The following is a 15,948-nucleotide window of genomic DNA, read 5'->3' on the forward strand; positions in this document are numbered from 1 at the left end:
TCTTGTATGTGATGTAATTCTTCCTCAGTGACAACCTTAAATCTTCAGTCAAGTTCTCAAGCTCAGAGGATGCTTGGTTTAAGTAAAAATTTTTTGAAAAGCCACAGAGCGTAGAACCAAGATGGCAGCCTCAGATGAAGGAGAGGAGTTGGGGGGGCGGGGCAGGGAAAATCAAGAGGACTTAGTAAGTAAGATCCTCAAGTAAGTAAGTAGAATATATTCACTAAATGCCTGAAGTAAGATCAGGCATTTTATAAAAGGGTGAGGAAGGCTTTTGGATGTTCCAAGCTATGGAAGCAGGGTTCAGTCAGCCAGATTCTCTATGTCTAGGTAAAGACTTTTCTTATGTGCAGGAGAATGTCTGATTCTAGTGGTGGCATATTGTACAACTCCAGAGGGCACTATTTTCATGTTCTCTGAATTATCGGTGAAAGCTGGTCCCCAGAGCTGTGTGACCCAGCTTGGCAGCCCTCATTGATTGAGTCTGAAAACCAGCATTTATAAAAAGGCTATGGGAATGTGAGGTTTGCAGTATAATCTCCAAAATTATATATTATCTCTTTTGTGTTCCTTAGCTGTGTCCCTAAAATATGTTGCTTACTTTCCAAACTTCTCAGATAAAGACCCATTAGGAAGGACAGGCAAGGGACAGAGTGAAGCCACATTATCAAATGAGACTCCCAAACGGGATTCTTTTTTTTTCCCCCTCTTCAACCTTCTCTGATTCCAGGAGTCAGAAAAAGGAAGGAAATCTCTTATTCACACAGCCTGGATTAAACTGCATGTCTAGTTCTGTTCTACTTAGGTTTCAATTTCATACTTCAAACCATTTACAAAGTCTTCTCCATTTAGGTATTCCAAATAATTAGGCATGTCCAAAACAGAAAATAAAGCTCTTTTACTGCTTTTTAACATCTGACATCCATTTCCCCTTCTTTAGGTACCCTGATTTCTCTCTGGGGAATTACCCTCTCCCTCACTCTGGGTAGAGTTGACTGTTTTCCCAGTACTGGCAGAGCATGCCACTTTGCGGAAGACAACCAGGGCATCACATTCCCTGGCTTTTCTGATTGGCTCCCAGGTGGGGCACATGACCTAAGTTGAGCCTGTCAGAGTGAAACTCATAACTTTGTGGAAAAGTCTTCCTTCTAAGCCATGCCTAAAGTCAGAAGTGTTGTCAGTAACTCCTTTATCCCCTTTTAAGTTAGTTTAGGTCAGATTTTATATTTCCTCAAAGCAACACAACCTAAATGAAACACATAATTTATCATCTCCTCCTCTAAACTCATCCCAACTTCCTGTTATTTGTTGTTAAAGTGGCATGACTGTTGTCTCAGTCTCAGGATAAGTTAACTGCCATAACCAATGACTCCAGAATGTCAGTCACTGCTGTGTGAAGCCCAGGTGGTGTTCCTGTTTGGTAGGCAGCCTTTCATATAGTCATTCAGGGACCTAGGCTCCTTCAATCTTGTGGCTGTGACCTCCACTTCAGCCTCAGAGCCCTCTTCATTCATCAGGAGGTTGGGGAAGGAGAATGGGGAAGCACATATGGGTGGTTTTCATGGACCAGGCCTGGATGGGGGACACATTACTTCTGTTCACAGTCTTTGCTCAGAACTCGATTACATAGTACATCCAACGGCATGGGAGGCTGGGAAAGTTGTTCTAGCTGTGGCCCCAAGAGGAAGAGAAAGCTACATTCAAGCTCCGAGATTAAAAAGTATAGTCATTTGTTATTTATTCCTTTCCTTGAGTTACTTTATTCAGCCAGCCACCAAGTCCTGTGATTTTATTTTGCAATGTCTCTCTCATCTCTTCCTTCTCCCCACATCTCTCTGCCACTTCCTTAATCCAGCCAACTCTGCTCTCCTCTGCTTCATCCCATTCTGCATTCTCCTTTGCTAGGCTCCTCAAGGGCAGCCTCTGCCTTTTCCAGCTTTGTATTCTCAGTGTCTGCAGGCACCTCATGAGCATCAAGAAAAGTTTACTTTGTGAAAACCTGACAGACTAATCTTCCTTATGCACCAATTTCTGCATGTCATTCCCTTGCTCAGAAATCTTCAGGAGATCTTGTAGTTTACCCTGCCAATCTTGTATTAATCTGCTTGCCTTCAAGTGCTCAGGCCCTTATTTCTATCCTATTCCATAACCTTCTTCTCTGACAGCCCAAATGGGTCCTGTCTTCTGGGCGCCTGAACACATCACTATGCTTTTCCTGAAATGTTCTCCTCTTTTCCCTCTGTCTTTCCAAACATCATCTTCCCTCAATGTCCACCCAAGTCCTGCCTCCTCCACGAAACGTTCCCTTTCTGCTCCTGCCCTCCCTGCCCTCCGCCTTCTCTGAACTCTGGGTGCCTGTGTTGTTGATAACCAGGGAGACCCTATGTCCTGGCTCCTCTGAGAGAGCCCTGAATGCACAGGATCTGTCCTGTTGTCAGACACATTGGACTCAGAGGCTCAGCATGAAAAATAGACAAAGATGAAGCTGCTCTGATTGGAGGATGGTGGGCAGAGATCAGTCCTACAGCACCACACCTCTTCCCCAGCATCTTCCTGCAGCCCTGTGAGGAATAGAGTTTAAATACCGTTGATCAAGTCCAATCCCTTCATTTTACAGATGAGGAAACTGAGGCACCCAGAGAGGCAGACTTGCCTCTCTAAGATCATACTTGGTTAATGATGGAGAAATAATCAGAACCCACAGCTCCTGACTCTGAGTGCTGGCGCTCTTTCCTAGCGGCTGCCTCCTCTGTATTCTGTCTTGCTTGGTCTCTGGTACACCTGTGTAGGAGATAATAAACTACAGGGCAACTTGCTTCATAGCCTTTCTCCCAGCTGAGATTTAAATAATAGTAAATGCTCAATTCATACTTATTAACTTGAATTCAATTTCATATCGGAGGGTTTGAAATCTAGTGAAATTAGCCAGGATCTGTGACTAAAACTATGAACCCTTTATATATGCATATGAACAAAGATTAGAAGGGAACACAAAAAAATGAAAGTAATTTAATTTGATGGCTGACAGAACTATGGGAGAGTTTCTTTTATTTGTGCCAAATGTGAGGATGACAATCTAATAAAATTAACTGAGGTCCACGTATCTTCAATGCTACTTTCAATGCAACTGCGGACAGCCTTTTTTCCTCTTTTTTCTAATTTCCAAGTTTGGTGATTCTAATGTTCTATCTTCTTTGAAGTTCCCTCTAATCTTCTCTTTTTCATTCAAAACCACCCCAGGCAGTCAAAAGCCTAACTCACATCAGAAATTTATTATTAATAATATCAGTGAAATGAAACCTGTAATTATTTACACCATAATTTTAAACATGGTGGAGCATTTGCAGAGACAGACCTTGCCTGAAGGGTTATAAGTTGCATACTCCATGTCGATATGCAGCATGAATAAATCCCCTTAGATAAGATGACTGTTGGATCTCAAAGATAGAGAATTCTTCAATTATGTTTAATAATAATATTAATCAATTTTTCAGAAAGAGACCATCTCCAAAGGACAGAGAACAAAGGCAAGAAGGAGGCTGCTTTGAAGAAAGGCTTGAAAGAGACATGGGGTGGGCATGGCATGTGGCTGGGAGCAAGGCAAGCTGAAGCCACAGGGTAGGAAGACACTGGCATCTGAGGGCTGCCATCCTTTGAAAGGGAGAATTCTGTGGTCTTTCTTCACTAGAATCAGGGACGAAGACCAGGAGCTGCATGTATGTGAGAGAGATTGGTCTGATGTTTTTATTTCTCTACTCTTAAGAGCTGGGGGGCAGTTTTGAAGAACCGTCATTAGCAAAACTTGCCAGATCACAATCTGGTACAAAGAGAGGAAATAAAATGCTGCTTTCTAAATTTTTAAATCACAAGGAAATTGAAGAGTCATCTACAAGGACTTCTTATTGGCCTTGTTTGGAATCTTGTTGTAGACCCTGTTGGATGGGGCCCAGGGCTGACCCCATAAGGTTGAGCAGTTTGTGCACTGCACAAAGGCCCAGGTTGGGGTGGTGAATTAAGCCTGGATTTACTATTAGGCTCTGCACTGGCACAAGGCTGCCTCAGCCAAAGGAAGGACACTTTTTTCTAATTTATCCAAAGCTGGCTTGCCAAGCCAAGTGCCCAGAGGGTGGACCCTTTTTTAACTTTCACAAAGACACTGAATAGGCTCATAGTGGCCTGGAAAAGGGGGGAGGAGAGGCTGAAAAGAGAGGGATAACAACAGAGGAAGAAAATAACATGGAGAATTTAATTGAGTTGGGAAGAGAAACATTCAGAAAATGTTGTAAGATACCATACAATCCATTGCGGCATTACTGCCAGGGTTCCATTCTCATATTTCATCTACTCTGCTCCTACCCTCCATCCTCAGTGATTTCCTTCAAGCCCACGGCTTTACCTCCACTTAGATACACAGGAGTCCCAAATTTCTATCTCCAGCTCTGGCCTCTCTCAACTCCAGGACCATCTGTCCAAAAACTTACATTGGAAATATCTACCTGGGTGGCCCTGATGCATCTTAAACTCAGCATGTACCAAACTATATTCATTATCTCCTCCCACCCCAAACTTGTTCTTCATTCTTGATTTTCCAACTCCACACTCTCCCTTTATTTCCCCGGCCAATGTCTTGGTTCAAGTCTAATAGCAGCATAACCTCTCTGCCTGCCTCTAATCTCTCCTCAGTTTAATACGTCCTCTGCATTTCTGCCAGTTATTTTCCTAAAATGAAAATCTTTTTATATCTTTCTCCTCCCTAAAACTCTACTGGTTCCTTTCTGAGGTGTAAGGTCTCTATGATCTGGTCCCTGTGCACCTCTCTCGAGCTTCAATTCCTCTTTCTACCCTTTCCTATTTTATAACGACTCTGACCTGGAGCATACTACACTTCGCCTCTTCACCCCTTTCTCCTTGCTGATCTATCTGCCTGGGATGCCTCCCTCTCCTCGTCTACCAGTTACACTTGTTGTTCACAACTTTGCTTCCCTGAGGAAGCCTTCCCTTTCTTTTGTGCTGCCTCAATGCCTTGTACTGTTTTGAAACATATTTCTTTACATGTCAATCTTCCCTCCTAGATGGGGCTCTTTGATGATTAATTTTATGTGTCATCTTGACGGGGCTAAGGGATGCCCACATAGCTGGTAAAACATTATTTTTGGTTGTGTCTGTGAGGGTATTTCCAGAAGAGGTTAGCATTAGCATTTGAATTGGTAAACCAAGTAAGGACGATAGCCCTCACCAATGCCAGTGGGCCTATTGAGGGTCTGAATAGAACAAAAAGGCAGATGAAGGGGGAATTTGCTTTTTGCTTGAGCAGGGACATTGATCTTTTCCTGCGCTCGGACACTGGCACTCCTAGTTCTTGCCCTTTGGACTGGGACTGGGACTGGGACTTATACCATTGGCTCCCCTAGTTCTCAGGCCTCTGGACTAGGACTGAATTACACCAGAGGCTTTCCCGATTCTCCAGCTTGCAGATGGCAGATTGTGGGCCTTCTTGGCATCCATAATCACATAAGCCAATTCCCAAAACAAATCTCCTCTTATATCTATCTATCTATCCTATTGGTTCTGTTTCCCTGGAGAACCCTGACTAATACAGGCTCCATGACACCAAGGGTGAAGTCTTGGTTATCTATATGTAACCTGTGCCTATAAGTTTCTGGTCTCATCAGCTTGTGCCTACTCCAAAAAGTCATCTAGTGTATGTCCTATTTTGTACCCAAATAGAAATGGCACAAGTCCATTCTAGCCCACTTGCCAGAAATGGGCTTTCTTTCAAATGGCCCTTCAGATATTTTTGAGGGGCTTCCAGGAGACTACTCCACTCTCACCCCCACTCTGGTTTTGGGGTGTAGAAGACCCACGCAGACACTAGCAGTCTACAACTGCTGACAGAAATAAGCATCCTCAGAACTTGCAGGTCAAACAATCTCAGAGCCTGCATCAAATCCCTGGTGGGCTTCTACATGGAGAATCTCTCAGCATCTTCAAGCTGGTGATGGGACATTTGACCTAAGATCAACCAAACCATTGATTGGCTGTGACCTATATGGCCTGGCCCAAAAGGTTTAACTGAGCAAATCAGGTGTCCTTATTTGGGAATTTTAAATCCAAAACACTGAAGCAAGTTGTCAGTTAGTAGCAAGAGAAAAACGTGAAAGAATGCAAGGTGGTCGTTCCAGAACCCTAGCCAGCCAAATCGTGGATAAATCGCTGGAGTTAGAAGCCAGCAAAACTATGATTGAGCAGGAGAGGCCAGCTGATAGAGACGGAGAAAGAAGCAGACACGAGGAGGGTCACAGCTCTGTTAATGGTGGGGCACCAGCAGAGGGAAGCTTGAGATCTGCTGCTGCTAATGTCTCTAAAGACACTTCAAATCCAGAATACCCAGAATGAAGCTTTAGTTCTCTTGAGGACTGGCTGTGCCATGGCTCAATATCAGATCCCGTGACATCCTTGTCCCCTTCCTTCTTATTTATTCTTAGAGTAACTCCTACCTCTACTTTCCCTTGAATCAGATTGAGTGGATCCCTGTTCCTTCCACCCCAACAATATGGCCTACAATAGGAGCCTGATTAACGCTCATGAAGACTTAAAAAAGGAAGAGCAATATAAATTGCTGTGGTCAAGCAAGGCTTCCTGGAAGAACGAGACCTTTAAGGGCAGGGAAATGGCAGAGGGGGGACAGAGCACAGTAAATAATCCTAGGTCATGCCACGGAAAAAGGCTGCTTAGAGAGCAGTAATTTGGGATTGTGTGGGAATGCTGAAGGCACGAGAGTCTTCAGGCTGCCAACAACCCCCCTCCAATTTCCCCAAGTCATCATTTGGATCAGTATGACCCCAAAACTTGGGAAAGACAAAGAATGACTACTAAAGACATCATACTATGCCAGGGAAGATGGAAAGGTAAAATTGTGCTGTAATAATCCTGCAGACAGAATAAATGTTGTAGTGGATTATTATGTTGTCTAAAAACAATCTTTGTGAGTGGTGAATGACACTTGTGAAATTTTCAGCTATTTACAGTGTTTCCATTTCCATTCTATTTGGAGTGATGGTTTCTCTTTTCTGATGCCTCCCCTTTTCCTTCATCTTGGCAGTGGGAAATAACGTGACAAGGTGCATTCAGGAACTCTCTCAAGGTACAGCCACTCAGAGTTCTCCAGAATTCTGGAAAGTGTGTATGTGTGTGTGTGTGTGTGAGAGAGAGAGAGAGAGAAAGAGAGAGAGAGAGACTGAATGGGAGCTAGAACGGGCAGCACTGGCCAGCTGCCATGGAGACAGACATTCCTGAAGAGGCATTTGTGCAGAGACAGCCCAAGGGTGGGGGAAATAGTTGAGGATGAAGTAAAACCCTTTAACACACTTGAGCTCTGTAGAACAAACCTAATGAGGCTTGCACACTTCTAAACCTAATTTTGCCAGCATTTTCAATTAATTTTTAATATTTTATTTACTTTTAAAAACTAGGTAATATATCCATGGCACAACATTTAATATTTACATGAGAGATTATAGTGAAAATCAAATCCCTTTCTCACTCCTATGTCCCAGTTTATCAAGATCTTTCTTGGGAGACAACATTTCTTTTTTTTTTTTCTACTTGACTTCGAAAGACAGTCCATGCATCAACCAGCATATGTGTATATATCTTTTTTCTTCTCCTTTTAAATGCAAATAGTAGCATATGCTATATACCATTCTGTACTTAAGTTTTTTATTACTTAGTATATATCTTGGAGATAATTTCAAGACATAATTTCAGGACTTAAATGCTGCCTTACTTTTTAGTGGCTACATGGTATTATGTATGAATGTGCCATCATGTGTTTAACAAGTTTTCTATTGGGGTGGTATGGGCTGAATTGTGTACCCTCCAAATTCATAGGTTGAAGTCCTAACTCCCAGTGCCTCAGAATGTGACTCTATTTAGAGATAGGGTCTTTAAAGAGGTAATTTAGGTTAAAAGAGGTTTTTGGGGTGGGCCCAAATCCAATACGACTGGTGTCCTTACAAGAAGAGGACTTTAGGACACAGATACGCATACACAGAGGGAAGACCATGTGAAGGCACAGGGAGGAGACGGCCATCTACAAGCCAAGGAGAGAGGCCTCAGAAGAAATCAAACCCGCCAACACCTTGATCTCAGACTTGTAGCCTGCAGAATTATAAGAAAAGAATTTATTTAATTTCTGTTGTTTAAGCCTTCAGTGTGTGGTGCTTTGTACGGCAGCCCTAACTAAGACAGGTGGGTAGCTAGATCATGTTCAATCTTTTGCTATAACAACTATACTTTAATAATTACCACTGTTTGTATATCTGTAGGATAAATTCTAGAAGCAGAACCATCAGGTCAGAGGAAACCTGGACTAAAATAAAAACTATCTTGTTTTTAGAACTATGTGAAGAGAATTCAGAAAGTCGATCAACCAATTTTTTATGTACGTTGAAGCTCTGTTTAGTTAAAAAAACAGGGCATAGGGAAAAAAAGAGGTTATTGTAGGTCATAGAGCGTTAAAATGGGAAGACCCATAGACACCATCTAGTTTTATTTTTTATTTTATTTTTTTAAAGATTTTATTTATTTATTTTCCCCCCAAAGCCCCAGTAGATTGTTGTATGTCATAGTTGCACATCCTTCTAGTTGCTGTATGTGGGACGCGGCCTCAGCATGGCCAGAGAAGCGGTGTGTCGGTGCGTGCCCGGGATCCAAACCCGGGCCGCCAGCAACGGAGCACGCACACTTAACTGCTAAGCCACGGGGCCGGCCTGAGACCATCTAGTTTTAATCCCCTGTTATACACATGAGGAAACTGAGTCCTCGGAGGATCACGATGTGAGCAGAACTGAGGTAGACTACAACACAACACACCACACACAAGTCTCCTGATGACCCGTCAGCATGATTTTTCACTATACTTGAAGAAATAACCTGAAGTTTATTTGGGAGAAATAAAGGATGATTTTACTGTGAGAAAGTGGTTAAGGTTCTACTGTGGAAACATCCTAAAATTAAGTAATGAAACCTCTTCTCCAAGAGGATATTTGTAGATCTGAATTTCAAAGATCAAAACTTAAAATATGCAATATTGTTCATCAAAAGCCAAATTTCTAGGAGGAAATATAACAGCTCATCACTTTGACAATAAATGTAATAGCTACTATTTGTCAAGCACCTGCTCTATGTCAAACACCACTAGGTCCTTAAGAACTTTTTCTTGATCTGGTTCCCACTTCAACTCTCATCTTTAGTTGCTTCATCTGTAGAAAGGAGACAGAAAGAGTGCCTACCTCCCACATAAGGTTGTTGTTAGTAATCCATGTACAGTACTTAGCAATGTGCCTGGAAACACTTGGTGCTTTATAAATGTTAGCTCTTGTTATTAGTATCTCGTTTATTTCTCAAAAGAATATGGTGAGGTAGGTATTTTTGGTCTCATTATGGTGATGAGTAAACTGAAACTCAGAAAGTCAAGTAACTTGCTGTTATATTGTCTATATTTTTATAACTTCATTATAAACAGTGTGATGCGTTTGTATATGTGAGATCAATTTAGTCAACCCCTGGGGCCATTAGTTAGTATCTAAAGCACCCCTTCAAAACCCACTCTCTAAAGGTGGCTATGGGCAAAGGCTTCAAATATCATTATTATCTATATCCTCATCAGAGCTTCCCTTGATTAGTGTAGGAGATATTAGAAATAGGTTTTCATTGGTGAAGTGAGTGGCATCAAGAGGTGTGTAGGATAGAAAAACTGCATAGTCATTTCCGCCTTTGTGGGAACAAGGTACAAGCGCTGGTTTGGCACACCCAGTAGTCCGACACTTACTTCTGGGACCCTCACATTAATGCAAGGCTCTGATCCTGACTTGAGAAGAATGGTTGAGTTTGCCTTGAGTGAAGTGTCAATGCAAAAATCTTCTAGGTGCACCTAGGGACATCATCCACCTTTATAGGAACAGGCTGTGTGACCACTTCTGTCTAGTTTGCCAAGCTTTTCTGTGTGTCTATCTGAGAGTTGCTTTCATTGAAACATAATGTTACTGCACTAGGTCTGTTTTTGCCTGCCGCCCAGAAAGCCAAACACAGAAATGATGAGATTGCAGCAGAGAGTGAGGGTTTAATAATCACAAGGCAGCCAAGTGAGGAAAGAGGAGAGTGGATTTCAAATCCACTTCCCCAAAAATAGGGAGTCAGGGATATTTATGGGTAGGGAGCAAGGTGGTCTGAAATGATTGGAGGTGAGGAGAGGTGAGGTAATTGATGGTCTGTGCAAGCGTAGTCAGGCTTCATGCCTCTTCGTAGGACGCATGTTCACAGAATGGCAGCGTTAGCACGCCCCGAGGGTGCAGTTTTAACCTCCTGACGTCAAAAGGTCACTTGTCCGACATATGTCTGCATGGGCCCAGTTGATGGGTTGGTGGTCTCAACTGGCCTGAAGTGGACAAGGGATTCCAATTCCTGAAAAAAATAGCTCAAACATCCATTAGCATGGTTCAGGGCATCAGGGAGATGTTATCTAGAGGAACCTAGTGGGAGTCAGATAGCATATTGCCTAAACAGCACAGTTAACAGTGGGTAAATTCATCATGCAGATTTAAGTCCTTGCCTTCCTTTCTGATAAGTTTCTAGGCAAGGCCATCCCCCACTTCTTCCTGGTACAGGGAAGAAGATACCTTTACAAATGGAGAGTTCCTTTACAAATGTAAATGTCTCTTACAAAGGGTAACCAGAACTAAGAATGGGCTTAGCAAGGACCCTCCCAGATACCTGGAAATGTCTATGGTGATGGCCTGTTCTGGGGGCAGGCCTCCCATCCCAAACTCTTGTGGTCGGTTAGTGGGGGTGGGGGCCAAAGTGTCTTTCAGGCAGAGACATATTTTGAGGAGGCCAATTCTGATCCCCCATGGTTACTAGCTACTTAATCATCAATGGTTAACTGTTTGCCAGCTAACACTGTGGAGCAGGTTCTTGTGGGTGGAGACATAAAGCTCCCACCAACCTCTAAGAGTGGCAGGCCACTGATATCCAGAGCAATTGTTGAATGGCCAGATTGCCTCAGATCATTTTGCATCACCTGCCTGAAGTCGCATAGCATGGGGCAGAATTGGAATTTGAACCTCAGCCCGCTTGACTCCAAAGTATGTGTTCTCAATCACCTCATCTTACTACCTGATAATAGAGACGACTGAGGACTTGTTCAATTCTGGATATTTCTATGTAAAATGGCAAAAAGAAAAAGTATTGTAAAGGATCGATAGTTTCCCAAGACTATCCATCTGGGCATCATGGATCTTAAAGGAGCCGTGATGAGCCTCAGGGTTCCAAGAATCCCTGAAAGTTGTATGCAACATCTTTTTGAGTTCTGTGAATATGTGGAGTTGTTTTTTCATGATCAGAGTCCATAACTTTTCCACTCAGAAGGGTCTGTCTGTGACTTCACCCCTAGAAATGTTTAGTTCTATTTTGGAAAACCAGTTATAAACCTTTCCTCTGCCTTCTGAAGACATTTTTTCAGACATCAGCAGTGAATTTTCTCAAACAGTTTACAGTTAGAGGTAAATGGAGAGGGTCATTGTCATCATTTTGCTTAGCAAGGAATGGAAGTGCTGAGAAGTTACAATGATTCAGCACCAGGAACCCTGACGCTCTGTCCGGCTGGGAATCTGCTCTGGAAGGAGCCCATTGCTCGGGGCCTGTCATCTCTGACTTGTAGCTCCTGGGTTACATGGGTGATTTGCCAGCCGGGTCTCTAACTCTTCCTAAAAGTGCCTCCCGTGTTTCTGCCTCAGTGCTTTCTGTTCATGCCATTGGCTCTGCCTGGAAACTTCTCAATTCTTCTCAGTCTGCAAGGCCCAGCCAGAGCTGACTCCCCTGAGAGCTTCCCTAACTACCCCAGTGGAACGTGCTCTTCTTTCTTTGCGCCCAGACGGTACAGTACTTAAATCCATGTAAGTCGGTGAAACGTTAACCTTGTGCTGCTGTGGATTGTTTCTTGTCTTAAACGGTGACCTGCATCTTGCGCTTGTTACCTGTGTTTGCCAGGCCACAACCATCTGGGGCTTTCATGGAAATGTAACAATCAGTATTGTATTCCTCAGGCTCTGTCCTCACCTGCTGAGGCAAGTCCCTGCCTCCCTTGAGGTAACCTTGAGGGCTCCTGCTGAGGCCCCTGATGCTTGCAGAGCTCGGGGAACTTGCTGCCAATGGTGCCTGCTAAAGCCCAGTTGCACCAGGGCCACACTGAGCTGAGACTGCTCTGCCTCTTCTATTCACACTGCGAGAGTCCTTCAGTGGGCTGGCCCAAACTGGCCTCTCAGTTGGGGGGAGCCCCTGATCTTTACCTCTGTATTGTTCTTTGTTTCATGGGTCCAGAGCTGTGGGGCTCTGCTCCCAGTGTCTTATGGATTTTTAGCTCAATAGCTCTTCCCATTTTATTTGCTGTCCCCTCCTCCTAGAACACAGCTGGGAGGCCACGGAGACTGTACCCTCTGATCCCAGGACACCATCATGGGTCCAAGTTATGTTTGCTTAACTCTCTTTCTCTTAGGACGGGTTCTTTCTAGGAGACCTCTCAGTAATAATATCCCACAGGCAGGCACTGACTACAGGCTTTGTCCCATTCCCCCATAGAATTCTTGCAATAACCTTATGAAATCGACACTTCTCCTGTATCTGATGAGAAAGCTAAAGCCCAGAGAGGGGAAATAACTTGCTAAGGTTGCTCAGAAAATTAGTGGTAGAACCAGGCTTCCTGATTCCCAGCCTAGTGCTTCTCCCTCAGACCAGTGACTTTCCAACTTTCTCTCTCTTTTTTTAAACCCAATATATCCCTTTCTTCAGATGAAATCATTCAAGACGCCCAATATGTAAAACGAATGTGGCTGGAGCTGCTCTAGATGAAAACAGGGTGAACGTGGGGATTCCCATTGCTCAGCCGCCCCTTCCCCAAAGGCAGCTGGGCGCTGAGCTTTGTCTGAGGAAGGACTCCCAAAACACTGCTCCCAGACCCAGTCTCACCCAGAACACAGACAAGCTCCCCGTTCCATCCAAAAGGGACATTTCCCACCCAGAAGGGATGCAAGTTCATTTTCACACAGGCCAGCAAGACACGCAGTTTTATTTGGTGGTGATTTATTCTTTCTCTCTCTCCCCTTGCCACTTCTCTTGAGTCACATCTCCAGTGCTCTGGGTGTTTAATCTCTCACTCATGCCTCCTCCCCTCTAGCTCCCCTAGCTGAGCCGCTTCCATCCTGGCAGGTGATCGCCACAAGCCTTTAAGGAGTGGTAGAATGAGATGGAGAAATAATCCGAGGCTCCAAGGCTGCCTTAGGTGATGTTTGCTCCGTCTCACCCACTCTCCCACTGAGCTTCAGGATTTCCATTCAAGCTCATGAATCCACACCCAGGGCATTCCAGCTGAGCCCTCTGTAGCTGAGCCAGAGTTTACAGACAGCTGGAGAAAAAATGTGCTGAGGAAGCAAGACCTCCATGCTGTCATCCTGTTGGGACTCATCCCAATAGCCTCAGCCAGGCCTAGCATGCCCAGGTGCTGAGATGGTCTGCCCTCTGACGTGAAAAATGTGAGGGGCATGAGCAGCACCCAAAGCCTGTAGCCTCTCTTCCTCTCCCCTCTCTGAACTGGGAATGACTTCAGAGTGAGCAAGCATCAAGGGTACAGGACAGAATTGCCAAAGTGAGGGAGGTGTGCACGAGCCATTTAGAATGACTCATGAGATTTCCACCTGATAGAGGAATGTCGGCCCTTCCTGGATATGCTTTAGGAGATGCTCAGCTCTAGAAAACCCTCCCCAAATGCCACACACTGCAAACTCCAGACTGTTCCTGTTTTCCAGGTAGGGAAAAACAAGACTATAGAACAGAAGCTGGATTCCAAAATGACATTTAGAAACACCTCCATGTTTCAGATGCACATTCTGGTTTAAAATGGCTGTTGGCCCTGGGGAGATAGTTCCAAGAGTGCGACCACTTGTCTGCTCTTCCTGAAATTGTATATTCCATGGCTGCTCCTGTGGCCCTTTTCCAGATGGCAGCTCTGGGGCTTTGATGAGTAACAATAACTCACATTTCCATAGCAGTTTATACTTCCAGAAGAAGCACTTTCCCATGTATATCAGACAGGGTTCCATGCAGGTAACAGAAACCACTTTAGCAGCTTAAGCAGAAAGGGATTTTATATAGAGAATTAGGTGCTTGCAAGGAGCAGGCTTCAGTCTGGGCCTCCAGCAATGACTTCCCCAGCTGTATCCCAGAACTGGCCTGCCAGAGAGCATCTACTTCTGCCACAATCAGGAAGCCACTGCCAGAAATGTTGGCTCCAAGAATATACTACATTCACTGTAATTTGGGGAGCAGAACTGTTTGCTCTAGTGCCATGTGACACCAGGTTTGATCCGCACTAGCAGAATACATACGTCATGCCCACCCCTCTCCCTTCTTAACTTTCTAAATTCAAGCCCCGTGCAAGGACATCTGATTGGTGGATCCCAAATTACATCTGGAGACATAGCTGCAAGGGAGTCTGGAAACTAGATTTTATCTTTCCAGCCTCCGCAGTATAGATAGGCACACTAGGAAATTGGAATAGACATCTATTCTGTATCTGCCATCCTCTACTGTATCTCACTTAATATTTACAGTAAAACTGAAAAGTGACAGGAGAAGTGGTAGCTTATTTAGCACATGAAGAAAGAGGGTGTGATGATGAGCTAGAGAGAAAAATAACAGGGAGATAGGGAGGCTAGGGACTCCTTCCCTGAGTAAGTAAAGTTTGTGTTGAGGTCTAAAGAATGCTGGGGGTTAAACTAGGTGAAGGGCTGAGCAGGAACAATATTCCAGGCAGGAAGAAAAGCATGCATAAAGGTTCTGAGACTGGAGAGAGTGTGATACAAATGCAAAACCTCTGAAAGAAAGGGGGAGTGTGTCTGAGGGGCAGGAAGAGAAAGATGTGAAATGAGGCTGGAGAGACACCAGGGACAGACAGGCAAGGCCTGTAGGCCCCATTAGGAATTTGGCCTTTGTCCTAAGAGCAATGGGAAGCCATTGGGGGTTTTATGGAAGGGGATGGTTGGGGGAGGTGTGCCTGGGACATGATCATATTTGATTTTGAAAAGGTCACTGACACCATGCCTGTGTTCGTTTACCGCAGTCCGCAATTTGCCACCAAACTTTTACTCTCCTGTATTACTAAAGGGGTTTTATTTTTGCATCATTCTCATTCTTTCATTACAAGCAACAGGAGACAAAAAACAACAGCAAGAGGAGGTCTACAAATCTGGAAGGGTATTTATAGGGGTTTTACATTTGTATAAATAAAAGCCTCTGGGGGAAACCGTTAATTTCCTTTGTAGCTGCTTTGGGATGTTAGGGAGGGCATTCAGTGTGAGCTGTTTGAAATGCTTCGGCATATTGTTCTGTGGGTGGAGCTCAAAAAGGTGTGGAAATGAGTCAGCTGGCGAGGCCTCTGATGGTGCCTCTGGTCCTCTAGAAATTGGCCCCTGTCAGTGATAGGGTGGTGGAGTGAGGGTCTCTTCTCACTCACCAGCATCCAGGGGCTTGGCAGCATGTGGTCAAGGCCCATTTCAAAGAGATCAAAGATCAGAAATTTAAAAAACTGTCAAATGTGACAGTACTGCAAAAAGGCCACACTTTTTAAAAGAACTGGCCCCCGAGAGTCCCACGACTCAATTTCCTCTGGAAGCCTTTCTTCCTGGAAGAACACAACTCTGCCAGCACCTTCCTCCAGCAAGTATTAGGGCGGTGTCCAGCAGGCTGTCTCACCTCCCTGGAGACCTGGGCTCTGATTCCTAGTTTCCTTACCAGGCTGTGAGCTCTGTGAAGGAAGGGATCACACCTTTTATGTCTTTGTATTCCTCACAGCACCCACCTTGATCGGTTCATGGTCTGAGCTTAGAATATTCGTGA

The sequence above is a fragment of the Diceros bicornis genome, chromosome 10 (assembly GCF_020826845.1).
Source record: "Diceros bicornis minor isolate mBicDic1 chromosome 10, mDicBic1.mat.cur, whole genome shotgun sequence".
NCBI lineage: Eukaryota > Metazoa > Chordata > Mammalia > Perissodactyla > Rhinocerotidae > Diceros > Diceros bicornis.